Consider the following 16,012-nt stretch of genomic DNA (forward strand, 5'->3'; position numbering starts at 1 on the left):
TCAGTCTGTATTTCCTTTTGCTTATGATCTACAGTCTTTTAAATGTAATATGCCCAAATATCTCAAAATTGAAAGATCTCTATTTTGGCTTTCTCTCTCTCTCTTTCTTTCTTTCTTTTTTTTTTTTTCTTTTTTTTTTTTTTTTTTTTTTTTTTTGTTCATAAAAGGCATTTAATTTTTAACTTTATTAATCATGTACCGTAATAAAAAAAAATAAAGCATGATTGTGAAATTTGTCCAGTTTAACTTTCCACATTTAGTCTGATTTTCCAAATCTGTTACTTTTTTATACTGATTGCTACAAAATGATTGCTTGGTACAGTAACAGCATCCCTTTAATGGATCTTCAGTTACAGTAAGTAACATGATTAGGTCACCATAAGCAGGAAAATGAAGGAAAGTAAAATTCATGGTTCCGAGCTTGCCAAGTATAAGACATTTCACGGTATTTATTGTGTGTGTGGGTGCGTATGCAATAGTGGAGACTCCTCATTGCTTCCTCAGTAAGGTGGCAGTGAAATGAGTTGCTAGATTAATCAGTTAATATAGAGAGAGAGGGGGGTAAAGTGACATGTGTGCCACTCTGTATTAACCACTGTATTGTGATGATGTCTTAATTTTTTATTCCTGCTACCTTGAAACAAATTTACTCAGCATGGGATGAGGTGTGAAAATTGAGGATAGACTAACTAGGAGGCAGACCAAAAATGACCTTGGATGAGGTCATAGATTTTGACCCCTGGAATAAAGGGATGATTAAGACAAGCTGCTAGAAATTGAGCAGCACGGAGAGCTGCCATTAGGTAACAACGCCTATGGATACAAGGATTTTGGAGCCTTCATAAGTGAACAAAATGAAGTGAATGGGATAGGCCTCGTGTATGAATGGGGTTGACAAAAGTTGTGTTTAACGTTTTTATGACTCGGAATCAGCTGATTTAAAAATACCAATATATTTTGACTAATTTCTTACTAAAGCATCCATGAATTCAGCTTGTTTTTATACCAGTATATTTTGATGTACAGTAATTTCTCACCAAAGCTTCCATGAATCTAGAAAAGCCTCTCCAAAGTGCTTCTATAAATCAGAGTCTAGTTTGAAGTTCTCCTAAGCGAAATAAAAACAGATTTAAAAATCTCACTGAGGCTTTTATGGGTCTGAATTCTTGTCTAGTTTGAAAAACTCTCTCCTAAGCCAGATAAAATTGAAGGTAGCAAGAATAAAATCTAAAACATCATCTGACTGAAGTGGTTAATGTTATAGGAATCAGGTTAGCTACAACACTTCCAATCAGTTGTGGAAGAAATACAGTATGCAGAAATTCCCCATAATAAGTCTCATTATATTTTGTATGTACAGTAGATAAAGGCCATAGTAAATAATAAAATGGAAATCATCATCCTGACCCGTTTTTCCTCTTAGAGATTGGAAACATCAGCTGTTACGTTCCATTGCTATTGATGAAGCTGATTTTCCTATTCCTTAGTTTGTATTAGAGTAAATCCCAAATATAATTACCTTATTATTATCATTGTTTTATATTGCTGTTATCAAGTATGCAGTAAATTCAAGGAAGATTGCCTAGTAAAATTCCATTAATATCTGAATAAAGCTGATTTCTAGTTTTCCCAGTTTGTTTTACAGTAAGTTCTAGTCACATGAAGTCTTTTTGTGTGTTTACCTGCTAAGTCCCCAGTATATTGAAGAACGATTACCAAAATTCCATGAGTACCCATATGAAGTTGAGTTGCTATTTTTCCACAATTTGCAATAGAAGTTGTGATACTTTTTAAACATGAGACTTGTAATGGGGAGTGGCTCAGAGGTAGTAAATTTAAACCTTGACCATTATTGAAGTATAGCCTGACTAATTGGGAGATGTAGAGCCAATATTCTTTATCTACATATTATAGTGACATTACATGGCTATATTTTTAACCTCTTCATATTATGATGACATTACAGTTGCTCCCTTGCTTATGAACTTTCAGTGATACGAACATTTTAATAAACATTTGATATTTTTGCATTTATTCGTATTCTCTGATATATACAAAATATATAGAATTCAAATGTCAGTGATACAGTGCCACAAAATACTGCATAGAGTAGTAAGTCATAAATGTCAGTGATACTAGTGATTAAATTTATCTGTAGTAGTTGGCACGTCAGTAGTCTTTTAGTTTGTTATGTGTTCATGGCGTTTAGCAGTGATTTATTTGACAGCACATACAAGAGTGGCACGAGTGGCAAGAGTGAAAGATGAGTTTTGGGCGAGAGTAGAAGCATGTATGGACAAGTTTGAGAGGAGCGAGAGAGTGCTGTTGATTGGAGACATGAATGGCAAAGTCGGGAATGTACGAGTGGATGGAGTGGTTGGTCAGTGGGGTGTGCCAGCGGAAGTAGATGGGAATGGTAGTGCTTTGGTGGACATCTGTGCTGGTAAGGGGTTGGCAATAGCCAACACCTACTTTCGTCATAAGATGATCCACCGGTATACATGGAGAGTAATGAGGAGGATGGATGGTGAACTTGTTGAACGAAAGGCAATGATAGACTACGTGTGTGTGGATGAGCGAATGAGAAGACAAGTGTTGGATGCAAGGGTGTGGAGAGGGTGGGGGAATGGAGTCTCGGACCATCACTTAGTGATGGCCAAGGTAGAGCTGCAAAGAAAGTGGTTGAGGAGGCGAAGGGGAAGACAGGAGGAAGCAGCTCCTGTGAGAAGAGTGGAGAAATTGCAAGATAGTGAGAAGAGGACAGAGTATAAGAGCATAGTGGAAGAAAGATTGGGAAGGTATGAGCTAGAGCAGATGGAAGGGGTGGAAGAAGTATGTAAGATATTCACGGAAGTGATAAGCGCTGCGTGTGTGGCGGTTTGTGGATTGAGGTGGTGATGCAAGGTGTGCAAGGGACAGCATGGTGGAATGATGAGGTGAAAGCGAGCTGTGGAACAAAAGAAGAAGGCATATGGTGAATGGTTGGCGAGTAGAGGTAGGGGAGAAGATGAGAGAGAGAAGAGAGAGGTATATGTGAGCAGGAGAAGGGACGTTAAGAGACTGGTGAAGGAGAGTAAGAAGAAAGTGGATGAAGAGTTTGGGAGGAATCTGAGTGTGAAATGGAGGGAGAGTAAGAAATTGTTTTGGAAGGAGGTAAAGAAAGTAAGGCAGTGTGAAAGGGAAAATAGTAGGGGAGTGAAAGATAGGAATAACAGATTGTTGGTGGAGAAGAGAGAGAAATTGAGGAGATGGAAGGAGCACTTTGAGGATTTGTTGAATGTAGAGAGTGAGAGCAGTGTGAGTATAAGTGGTTGGGGAATGGCTGGGAGAAGAAGAGATGAGAGGAGGGAGGAAGAGATCAGTAGGTCTGAAGTAGTGGAAGCAATGAAGAAAATTAAGCTGGGAAAGGCCCCAGGAATTGATGGAGTGTGTGGTGAAATGCTTAGGTATGGGGGTGAGATTGTTGTGGAGTGGATATGGAAGTTGTGTAGATTGGCTTGGGAAGAGGGAAGGGTTCCAGAGGACTGGAAATCAGGTATAATTGTTCCTCTGTACAAAGGAAAAGGGGAGAGAAGTATGTGGTAACCATAGGGGTATTTGCCTTCTTAGTGTGACTGGTAAAATATATGGTAGAATACTCATTGATAGGGTTAGGCATATGACAGAGGAGCTAGTTGGAGAAGAACAAGGGGGATTTAGGAAGGGAAAAGGGTGTGTAGATCAGATATTTGTTCTAAGATGTTTAGTGGAGAAGTATCTAGAGAAGGGAAGGAAAGTGTACGCTGCCTTCATGGACTTGGAGAAAGCTTATGACAGAATAGATAGGAAAGGTATGTGGAAGGTACTAAGAATATATGGAGTGGAGGGGAAATTGTTGAGTGCTGTGAAGAGTATGTACGAGGGAGCTAGGGCTACGGTGCGAGTGGATGGTGAGTTGAGTGAGTTCTTTGATCTCAATGTGGGACTGAAACAGGGGTGTGTAATGTCTCCATGGCTGTTTAATATATATATGGATGGGGTCGTAAAGGAGGTACAAGGTAGGGCAGTGGATGTGGGGGTGGCCCTAATGAATGAGGGGTGAGATTTGGAAGCTTCCGGTGTTGCTGTTTGCTGATGATACAGTATTGTTGAGTGAAGATGAATGGGAGTTGCAAGGTTTGGTGAATGAATTTGGGACAGTGTGTAGGAGGAGGAAGCTGAAAGTTAATGTAAACAAAAGTAAAGTTATGGTGTTTGAGAGGAATGAAGTCACAGAGTGTGCAGTGAGGTTGGATGGTGAGGATATGGAGAATGTGAGTGCATTCAAGTACTTGGGTAGTGTGATGAGTAAGGATGGAACTTTGGGGGATGAAGTACGTGAAAGGGTACAGCAGGGAAGGAAGGTTGTTGGCACACTGAAAGCAGTGATGAGAAATAGGGAGGTGAGTATGGAAGTTAAGAAGTCACTGCATGATGGTATTGTGATCCCTACCCTGACGTATGGAAGCGAGGCGTGGACCTTGCAAGAGGGGAACAAGTCAAGAGTGAGAGCAGTGGAAATGAGTTACTTGAGAGGAGCATGTGGAGTGACATGGAGGGACAGGTTGACTAATGAAGAAGTGAAGGAACGTTGTGGGGTAGATGTGGATGTGGTTGAAAAGATTAGGAGAAATACACTGAGGTGGTTTGGACATGTGGAGAGGATGGAGAATGAAAGACTGACTAAGAGGGTGTATGTAGGTGAGGTGGAGGGAGGGAGAGGGAGGGGTAGACCGAGGATGAGGTGGAGGGATGGAGTTGAGAGGTATATGAGGGAGGGGGGGGTGAGTTGGGGGGAGGGGAGTCAAATGGTGGGTGACAGAGTGACTTGGAGGCGTTTTGTCTGCGGCCACCCTTTGCGGGATTAGGGCGTCGGGCTATAGATAGATAGATAGACATACAATTTCAACTTCGATTTTTTGAGTAACAGACCAACTCTTCATCCCAGTAATGTTCATAAGTTTGGAAGCAATTGTATTTTATTCTTGCTACCTTCAGATTATTTTCTTGAAGAAACAGTTTTAGTGATGGAGTTTTTTCCAGTTTCCATTAACCTTTTGACAAGCAGATTTCTCTCCCAGAATTAAAGAGTCTGAAATTAGCAAGAATAATATCATTGGACTGGTGGTGTTAAAATGTAATCATATAGAGGAAGTCAAGCCCAAAATAATTTAATTGGCAGGTTTCTTCTGGGTATTTGATTTTATCAGGCCACAGCTCACATTATACTTTAATCGTGGAGGCGATTTGTGTGTGGCCATCCCGTTCGGAATTGAGGCGTCTGGCCTTTGGTTCCTTCTTCCTCGCATAAAAAAAAAAAAAACTTGCTTTCAGAAATGAACATTATTAGTACCAGGAGTAGATATTCTTTACACGCTTCAGAAATAATCGTAAAAGTAGTAAAGACAGAATTTGCTTTCCCCCTCATGGTTATGCTCTAACACCATCGGTCCAATGACATTTGTAAAATCTTGCCACTTTCATACTGCTTTATTCAGTTAGACTTTAACCCTGCAGGGGTTAAAGGCTGTCATAGCTGAATAAGTGGTGGTAGCAAGAATTAACACGTCACCAGATTGAAGAGGTTAATAATACTGTAGGTGAAACAACTTGTGAAATGATGTCATTTTGGTGTTTGCACTAGAGCTGCTGTGAACACTAAATTCCTTCACTACAATGACATCTTTTGTTCTTGCTATCTCCAGATGACTTTATTTAGCTTAGTTGACTTATGCTGGAGGGATTAGCTCATAAAAGACCTCTCATACTGATGGAGAGGTCTTTCATGAGTTAATCCCTCCAGCATAAGTCTCTACTAAGCTAAATAAAGTCATCTGGAGATAGCAAGAATGAAAGATGTCATTGGAGTGAAGGAATCAAGAGTTCACAGCAGCTCTAGTGACATACACCAAAATGACATCATTTCACAAGCTGTCTTATTTCAAGCCCTTCCTCTGGTAGTAGACTTTGTCCTAATCAAGTACTTGTAATAATGCTTGCAATAGTAAAGCTTGCAGTGCTATGCTAATAATACTAATGCTCTGTGCAATGCTTGTATGCTCTAATTATACATAGTACTTGCAGTCCAGTGCTTGTGGACTTAGAGCAATGCTCTTATTAGGTGTCTAGTGCTGTTGGCCCATCATACAGCACATACCAGTTTTTGGACTTAGAATTTCTACAGGGTATTTAAACAAAACAAAAAATTGTGTTCATGGTATTTATTTCATTCTGATACCTATAAAAGCGTCCGGAGAAACAGCATAAAGCCAATCTCACCACAAAAAAAAAAAAAAAAAAAAAAAAAATTGTGAAAAACTGAATAGTTTCTTTTGCCGAACTCTCAGCAAAGACCAAGAGTAACTGAACCAGATGGGCAGGCAGGCGACTAGCACCCACCCCCCTTTCATCAGCTTCCATGATCTTCCTATAAAAAAGACGGTGCTCCTCTTCTTAGGGCCTCTTGAAGGCAGCCGCTTTCTTGAGGCCTCGGATGGCAGCAGCATCTTAAGTCTTGCCCTGCCTCTTGGGGTGGATGGCAGCAGTCTCTTGCCCAGCCTCTCAGAGTGGATGGTAGCAGTCTCTTCTTGGGGTGGGTGGCAGCAGTGTCTTGTGTGGCCTCTTGGGGTGGATGACAGCAGCCTCTTGTAGGGCTCCCTGGGTGGATGGTAGCTGCATCTCATGGGGCCTCCCTGGGTGGATGGCAGCAGCATCTCCTAAGGCCTCTCGGGGCAGAATGGCCTCTGTCTGATGGAAGGTGTCTCTGGGTGGAATGGTGGCAGTCTCATGGGCTTTAATCTCAAGAATGTCTACATCTTGCAGGTGGCAGCTGCTTGACATGGGACCTCCTGGGGGTGGTGGCTGCTGCGTCACATGGAACCTCCTTGGGTGGTGGCTACTGGCTGCTGCATCAGGTGGGACCTCCTTGGGTGGTGGCTACTGGCTGCTGCATCAGGTGGGACCTCCTTGGGTGGTGGATACTGGCTGCTGCATCAGGTGGGACTCCTTGGGTGGAGGCTACTGGCTGCTGCATCAGGTGGGACCTCCTTGGGTGGAGGCTACTGGCTGCTGCATCAGGTGGGACCTCCTTGGGTGGTGGCTGCATCAGGTGGGACCTCCTTGGGTGGTGGCTGCATCAGCTGGGACCTCCTTGGGTGATGACTGCATCGAGGGACCTCTTGGGGTGACACTACCTACATTTTGTGGGGCTTCCTCCAGGGTAGCAGCTAGGTTTTGTTGGTCTTCAGAGTGGTGACCCAGTCTCACAGGGTCTCTTGAGATGGCAGGTAAGTCTCAAAGAGAATCTTGGGGTAGTAGCTTGCATGCGTAAGTTGGACCTCTTGGGGTGGTGGCTACATCTCGGGCCTTCAGGGTGGCAGCAAAGTCTTATAAGGTCTCTTGAGATAGGAGGCATTTTATCAGTGATTATTGGGGTAGCAACTTCCATCTTGTGAGGCTTTTTCAGGATAGTGGCCATGTCTCGTATACTTTCTTGGAGTGGTAGCTGTCTTTTACATCCTCCGAGACTCATGGGCGAATCCTGTAGTCACTTCCAGGTAGCAGCTGTCTTGTGGGGTTTCAAGATGGCAGCCACGTCTCATAAGGCTTTCTGAGGTTGTATTAGTCTTGAGGGACTGCAGGATTAGGGCTGTCTCTTGAGAAGCCTCTCATAACTGAAGCTGCATCTTGAGAAGCCTCTCAGTTGAGGCTGTCTTCAAGGGCCTCTTGGCATTAGGGCTATCTTGTGAGGCCTCTACATTGGAGCTGTCTTGGCATTTGGGGTTGAGGACTGTATAGTGGGGTCTCCATGTGGTGGCTGCATCTCATGGCCTCTTGGGGAGGCAGCCAATTCTAGTGTACAATCTTAGGAGGCACTATCTTCTGGATTATCTTCAGGGTAGTGGCAGCATCTTGGGGGGGATGTCCTCAACATGCCTTGAAGGTGGATACATCTCTTGGGTTCTGACAATGGCAACCTTCTCCCCAGCTGAGTGTCAATGCTGACACTCGACACCTGCAAGGAAAATGAATAATGACTAGTATGCTAATGACACTTCTGGACTGGACTTGTCAGAACAGTATAAATTAATTATCCTTAACCCCTACAATGCAATGATAACCTTTCCCAATATAATATAAATAATCTTTATTAAATCACTGCAACAACTGCTCACTTTAATAATGCCATTACTAAACTATGCAAGATTAGCATCTATAAACACTGTAGTCATGAGTATTATGTAACCTATGCCACTTGAACTCCCCTAAACCAAATTTGAATGGAAGAGGCTCAACTAAAATCAGGGAGTGAAGGGGATTAATTCAGTATTATGAGTCGTGACTGGTTAGTCTTCACCACATTTAATTAACCATCACTCTGAAGTTGTCTTTGGTATTTTGGCAACATAAGCTCTGCCTGCATCCAGGTTAATTGTATTTTTTAGCTTGCTCTTCCTGTTACCATACGATTATTCTACCATCCATCCACCCATCATCCAATCCTATGTCGCCCCATGAGACGCGTAGAAGCCCGAGGCTAGGCAAGTTGGTCCTGACATTTAAGATGAGAGTGACCAGCCTCACTCATCCCTGAGTGGCATTATGTGAGCAATAAACCCCAACCATCCCTTGGATTGTTCTATCAATATACCTAGGCTGCTTCCCCCAAGGAAATGGAGGTAGCTAAGACAGGATGATGCACTCCCAATTTACTTATCCATTCAAACACATTCATTCGGATCTTGGATTGTTCTACAAGATTAAAAATTGATACTACACCCCCAGGCACGCAGCTTTGGACTTAAGGGCTAGGATTACAGTAATAAGCCAAATGTCCTTTGCTTAATGGGCCCAGTTCATGCTAATTTTTCAGCTTAGGAATGGGTTTGTTCTTATATTTAAGTGTCTGGACCAGCTACATTAATATGACTGCAACAAACTTGTATAACTGGAGTGCAACAGCAAGAGTTTTGACGTCTCAACACCTGACCAAAGACACCTCTAGGGGAACTAAGAATATTTGCCTTAGAAAATTATGTTAAGTGAAGGAATTCCACAGACCAAGTTAAAACTTCATTTAATTTCAGAACTTGGGAAAGCTTTACTACTTGTAAAGTGAACACCATCCACCCAGTTGCTGTTGTGCTGCCAATTTTCCTTCCTTTCTCACTGTGTACCAATAAACCACTTACAAAACTGGATGGTAACCACACAGCCAAATTACATCTATAAATGGGGCGACATAGGATTGGATGATGGGTGGATGGATGGTAGAATAATCGTATGGTAACAGGAAGAGCAAGCTAAAAAATACAATTAACCTGGATGCAGGCAGAGCTTATGTTGCCAAAATACCAAAGACCCTGTAATTTATATTATATTGGTGAGTGTAGCCTATACACTGTATATACACTGTATATGGCTAGTGAGGGAGTGATCGCCCTCTACCTACACAGATCAAAAGCCCTCGGGAGCAGGGGGGTGGTTGCTTTCTCAGGCAGAGGAACTCCTTAAGAGTGAAATGGCTGGGAAGCATGCCGGCACGTGACTGGCTACAGCATAGCTGGGTCTTTCGGGTGTGGGCAATCAGGCAAGTTAGCTGCCTACTGCGACTGCAACACAATGGCGAGGTGTTCAGGAAGTTAGCCAAAGAAACCTTGATGGACTCAGAAAGAACAATAATGGCCCCCAGTCCCGTGCAGCCCTTAAATGGGCAGGGGGTGCTAAGAATCTCACGGTTGCCTCAATTACAATCTAATTCCTTTGTCAATGCAAAAAATACAATTAAGATTGGTAACTGGAATGTGAGAACGCTAAATCATGACGGTAAAATCGATGAGTTAGTGAAGGTTTTTCAAAATTACGGACTTGATATTTGTGCTCTGACAGAAACTAGATTAACTGGAGTTGATAAGTTGGATTTGGAGAATGGTATACGTTTATTGATATCTGGTCGACAGGACAGAATGCATTATCAGGGAGTAGGATTGTTGCTGGGTTGTAAGGCAAATAAGGCTTTATGTGAGTGGGATCCTATAGATGAGCGATTGTTATACGCACGGTTTAAATCAAATCATGGCAACATCAGTCTGTTTGTGTGTTATGCACCTACTAATGATGCACTCGATGAAAGGAAAGACACATTTTATGAAAAGTTGCAAGAAGGAGTAGGAAGGGTACCTAGACATGATGTTTTGATCTGCGTTGGAGACTTTAATGCAGTAATGGGCTGTTCAAATGAGGGATTTGAGGCATGTATGGGTAAGATGGGAGTTGGTAGTAGGATGAGTGAAAACGGAGTGAGGTTTGGAAGCTTCTGTCTAGCAAATGACTTAGTCATCGGGGGCACACTCTTTCAGCATTGCAATATATACAAGACAACTTGGGTGTCGCCGTGTGGAAAATATAAAAATCAGATTGATCACATCGCTATCAGTAGGAGGCATAGAAGTTCTCTGCTGGATGTTCATGTTAAACAGGGAGCGGATATTGGTAGTGACCAACTCAGCATTGCAAAAATAAGGTTTAAACTTAAAAATCAGAAGAAGGAAAAATATGGTGTTGGTAGATACGATATTGTTAAGCTTAGAAGGGAAGAAGAAAAGGAGGAATTCAGATTAGAATGCAGAAATAGGTTTTTGGTGTTGGAAACGTTGGAAGAGGGGGAGAGAAGTGTAGATGAGATGTGGGAGGATGTGAACAAAGTTTTGCACGAGACTGCTGAATGTACGATTGGAAGGAGACATAGATTCAGGAGAAAGAAATGGATATCGGAGGAAACGTGGGATATGATAAAAAAGAGAGGTGAGGCTAAACTGAGGAGTGAGATGCAATGCGTTGATGAACAAGAGATTGAATTAGCAAGAGCTGCGTACTGGAGTTTGAATTCAGAAGTAAGAAGGTTAGCTAGGAGAGATAAAAGATGATGTGTGGATGAAAAGGTTGCAGAGACTGAAATCTTAATAAACAAAAATGATGGACAGAGTCAAAGAATAGCATATGAATCGATTAGAGAACTGAGTGGTAATGCAGGTAAACGCAAGGAAATACCAGTTAGAGACAGGGAAGGAAATTTATTGACCAAAGATGGAGATATTAAAAACAGATGGAAAGAGCATTTTGAGACAGTTCTTAATAGACCAGTACCACCAGAAGAGGATATACCGTCTGCTCAGGAAGATTTAAATATAGAAACAGGAGAGTTGAGGCTTGCAGAAGTGGAGAAAGCAGTAAAACAGTTAAAGAATAATAAGGCACCAGGGGAGGATGGTTTATTTCCGGAAATGTTTAAAGTGGAGGATAGATTAATAATGATCTTGACCAAGCTATTCAATAAGATATGGGTGACGGGGTTACTACCGTCAGTTTGGAAGAATGGTGTAATTGTTAAAGTTCCGAAGAAGGGAGACCTGAGTGAATGTGGTAATTGGAGGGGAATCTCTTTGTCACCGATAGCTTTGAAGAGTTTTCAGTAGAGTGTTGTTAAATAGGTTGGAGCCGGTGGTTGAGGGTATTCTGAGGGATGAACAGGCTGGTTTTAGAAAGTGATGTGGTTGCAATGATCAGATCTTTATAGTTAGGCATTTGATGCAGCAAGTTAATGAAATGAGAGTACCGTTAAGTCTTTGTTTTGTTGATTTTGAAAAGGCTTTTGATAGTGTTTCGAGAGAGACTATGGGGAAGATCATGAGACATTATGGAATACCAGAGGAGTTTGTGAGGGTCATTATGAACATGCATGAGGACACATTTTGTAAAGTGATGGTTGATGGTTGTCTGAGTGATGCGTTTGAAGTCAAGTCCGGAGTAATTCAAGGTGGTGTTCTATCGCCTTTACTATTTATATTGGTCATTGATTATATTATGAAACGCGTTGGAACAGAAACCGGTGCAGGTATACTTTGGGGAGAGAACAGGAAACTTTTGGATTTAGATTATGCAGATGATATAGTTTTGATTTGTGATGGGCCAGAAGAGATGCAGAGAGTGTTGGACTGTTTGGTGAGTGAAGGTCACAAGGTGGGTTTGGTTATTAATTGTGGAAAAACTGAAATAATCAATATGAATATGGAAAATGCGCAGGAATGTGTAATTGGAGGTATGGTTGTAAAGCAAGTTGATAGGTTTAAATATTTAGGTACTTATTTAGCCAAGGATGGTTCTTTGAACTTTGAATTAGAGGAAAGGTTAAAGAAGGCTAATCAGGCAATGGGAATGCTTAAAAATATTTGGAATAATAACAATTTCTCTGTGCATACAAAAATCAAACTTTATAAGGTAATGGTTAGGAGTATCTTAATTTATGGACACGAGTCTTGGTACAGCACAGTGACCATGGAAAATAAATTCTTGGTGTTTGAAAATAAAGCACTTAGAAGAATATTAGGAGTTAAGTGGTGGGAAAGGATACCAAATAGTAGAATTAGAGAAATAACGGGAGTGCAGCCGATCGATGAATATGTTAGATTCTCACGATGGAAGTGGCTAGGACATGTGTACAGGGGACAGGGAATAGTAAGAGGTACACCAGGGTGGGTGGCACTTGGTAGGAGAGGTAGAGGAAGGCCAAAAGAGACGTGGGTGAGGACAATGAGACGGGAAGCTGGAGATGAGTGTTGGGGAGATCTTGAGGAGTTAGCACAAGATAGGATGTGGTGGTGTGAGTTCATCGAGGCCCTATGCATCCCCGAGGGTGCCACAGGAAATGATTGATTGATTGATTGATACGAGACTATCACGGTTCCCCGTTAAATGGGTGGAGACAAATGCATTGTCCATACAAGAGCCAAGCCTCTACACTGTTTCCCATGCCTCAATGGTAGGGCACTTTCAGTCCAGGGAACACTGGTTCACTGCATGGGACAACCATGCAGGAGTGGTTGCTTGTCTGCAGTTGAGGGTTTTTTTCGGGTTGATCAAGAAGTGACATTAACTACTTATTCAGCTCTGAAATGGCTCTCTGTTAACGTTAATGGCTTTTACATCAGATTCCTACCTGACTACAGTACAGCTCCACTGACTGCTGGGATGTACAAGTTTAACAAGACTTTCATCCAAACTACCACATAACATTCAGCTCAGGTGTCACTTTCCTTGAGGCATGTCTTCTTGTAAGCTTATACCTTAACACCTATCTGTACATTTCTGCATATTACTAGTTAATTATCTATATATTGTATGTGTAGTGTTGTATACACTGCAAAATTATAATGCTTTATATATTACAGAATTGTCCTCTTCTCTCTTTCTCTCTCTCTCCCCGGTTCTTTCCTCGTCCTCCTACCTATAAGTGACTTTACGCTCCCTCATCTGTCTTTCTTTCCTCTTCCTTCTGCCTGTAGGTGACTACACTACGAGACAAGCCAAATGGTTTCCTGTACACCAGGAAACCATTTACTAAGCTGGGTGGTAACCACATAACCAAATTTTGGCACCTGGTGGTGTAGTGGATTATTTCGGTGCTCAAAACAGATTGAGCTGGTGAAGGTTTATATCCACGGGGTGGTTGGGGTTTACTGATCACATAATGCCACTCAAGGATGAGTGAGGCTGGTCACTCATCTTAAATGCCAGGACCAACTTGCCTAGCCCCAGGCTCCTACACTCCTCACAGGGCAACGTAGGATTGGATGATGGATGGAACACAACCATTAAAACAAGATGAGACTTTTGGTGTAAGTTAAATCAATGGTAAAATTAAAAGGCTAAAGTAATGCACAAGACTTTCTAAGCAGACGAGACAGACCGCAGCATTTTGTCTAATCCCTACCAGCTGACCAACCTAGTCTAGTTGCTCCATATAGCTCCACTCATCAGTGGGATGCAAAAATTTCCAGCTCTAACCACAATACTTTCAAATGAAAATTATCAACCTTTTTTTTTTTGCCAGGAGACTTTCATTCAGCTTAGTTACCATCCACCATCTACATAAGCAGGCAGCAACACCAAAAAACTATTTCCTTCCAATCAATTACTATTCAACAATAGTTTCTTGTATTTTAAGGGTTAAGTCTTCACAACCCTCTCACCTAAATTAAACATTATATTCAGTACTACATATAACCATCCATTATATTTATCTTTAATATACCATATTAGTGATAAAGGAAACTGTTTCAGTATAACGGCAATATACTGTTCATGTACTCAGTCGAACTTTTTTATTCCAGCTTACCAATAAAGCTTCAGCTCAAACAGAGCAGCCAAAGTTAAAACCAAAATTCAGCCACAAAAAGCCTAGCCTGAGTCTTATTCCAACAACAGAAACAATCTGTCCTGGGTAGATATATGTATACTGTAATTCTTATCAATATACACTTTGCTGCATTGTAAGGCCTATAATTAGTTGTTAACCAAAGGTAGATAGATCAAAGCTGAGCAAGTCAACACAAACAAGTATGTGGGCTGTAGGCACGTGTGCATAAACGCGGGTGGGCTGTACACGTGTATATGTGGGTAGGCTGTACGCATGTGGATGGACTGTATGCATGTGCTCATGAGTGTATAAGTGGAGAGGTGTGCATACTTCAGGACTTCAAGCTGTAGGCATGTGTGCATAGACTGAAAGCACCCATGTACAGAATGCTGCATGCATACATGACTGAACACATATTTGATCAAACATGTCATGCAGGAGTCCTAAATAATACAACTCTGTTTCAGTGATACTTCAAGTATGTAAATATTAAATGTGCCTTGTCTAAGAAAAGTATGCATACACCAAGTGTGTGTGTGTGTGTGTGTGTGTGTGTGTGTGTGTGTGTGTGTGTGTGTGTGTGTGTGTGTGTGTGTGTGTGTGTGTGTGTGTGTGTGTGTGTGTGTTTGTGTGTGTGTGTGTGTGTGTGTGTGTGTGTGTGTGTGTGTGTGTGTGTGTGTGTGTGTGTGTGTGTGTGTGTGTGTGTGTGTGTGTGTGTGTGTGTGTGTGTGTGTGTGTGTGTGTGTGTGTGTGTGTGTGTGTGTGTGTGTGTGTGTGTGTGTGTGTGTGTGTGTGTGTGTGTGTGTGTGTGTGTGTGTGTGTGTGTGTGTGTGTGTGTGTGTGTGTGTGTGTGTGTGTGTGTGTGTGTGTGTGTGTGTGTGTGTGTGTGTGTGTGTGTGTGTGTGTGTGTGTGTGTGTGTGTGTGTGTGTGTGTGTGTGTGTGTGTGTGTGTGTGTGTGTGTGTGTGTGTGTGTGTGTGTGTGTGTGTGTGTGTGTGTGTGTGTGTGTGTGTGTGTGTGTGTGTGTGTGTGTGTGTGTGTGTGTGTGTGTGTGTGTGTGTGTGTGTGTGTGTGTGTGTGTGTGTGTGTGTGTGTGTGTGTGTGTGTGTGTGTGTGTGTGTGTGTGTGTGTGTGTGTGTGTGTGTGTGTGTGTGTGTGTGTGTGTGTGTGTGTGTGTGTGTGTGTGTGTGTGTGTGTGTGTGTGTGTGTGTGTGTGTGTGTGTGTGTGTGTGTGTGTGTGTGTGTGTGTGTGTGTGTGTGTGTGTGTGTGTGTGTGTGTGTGTGTGTGTGTGTGTGAGAAAATGTTAGAAAGCTCACTTGCTGTATCAGATCAGACAGTGGCTAGAATTATATAGTGAAGTTTATGGACAACCTCAACTACAACGTATATCAAGGCTGAATTTAATAATCTGGCTGTAGCAAAAAATAGAAGGAAATTAATGAACACTATACCTCCACTGATATAGTTCTAAGCTGAAGAAAATGGTCTCGTGGAAGCTAGAATTAGTTATATTGTTAAGGGATTTGGCCTCTAAGCTGAGTACTTTTTGGTAATAGGGGAATAGGCCACTGAAATTAATGCACTTGATGCCTGGTGGTATAGTGGGTTCGGTTGCACTCATGGAATAGGTGGCACTAATTCTCAAAATGGCAGAGATAAGCAACTAATTTTCAGTAATCTACATTATTTTATGGAGCAGCAAGACTGACTGATACTTCAAGGGGTCTTCTAATCACTGGCAGAAACAATATAGATGTACCACAGCACTTACCATACTGTTCTGTCTCTTCATAACCTAAT

Source organism: Coenobita brevimanus, chromosome 28 (genome assembly GCF_032717465.1).
Source record: "Coenobita brevimanus isolate Jiangsu-jjx chromosome 28, ASM3271746v2, whole genome shotgun sequence".
NCBI classification, from domain to species: Eukaryota; Metazoa; Arthropoda; class Malacostraca; order Decapoda; family Coenobitidae; genus Coenobita; species Coenobita brevimanus.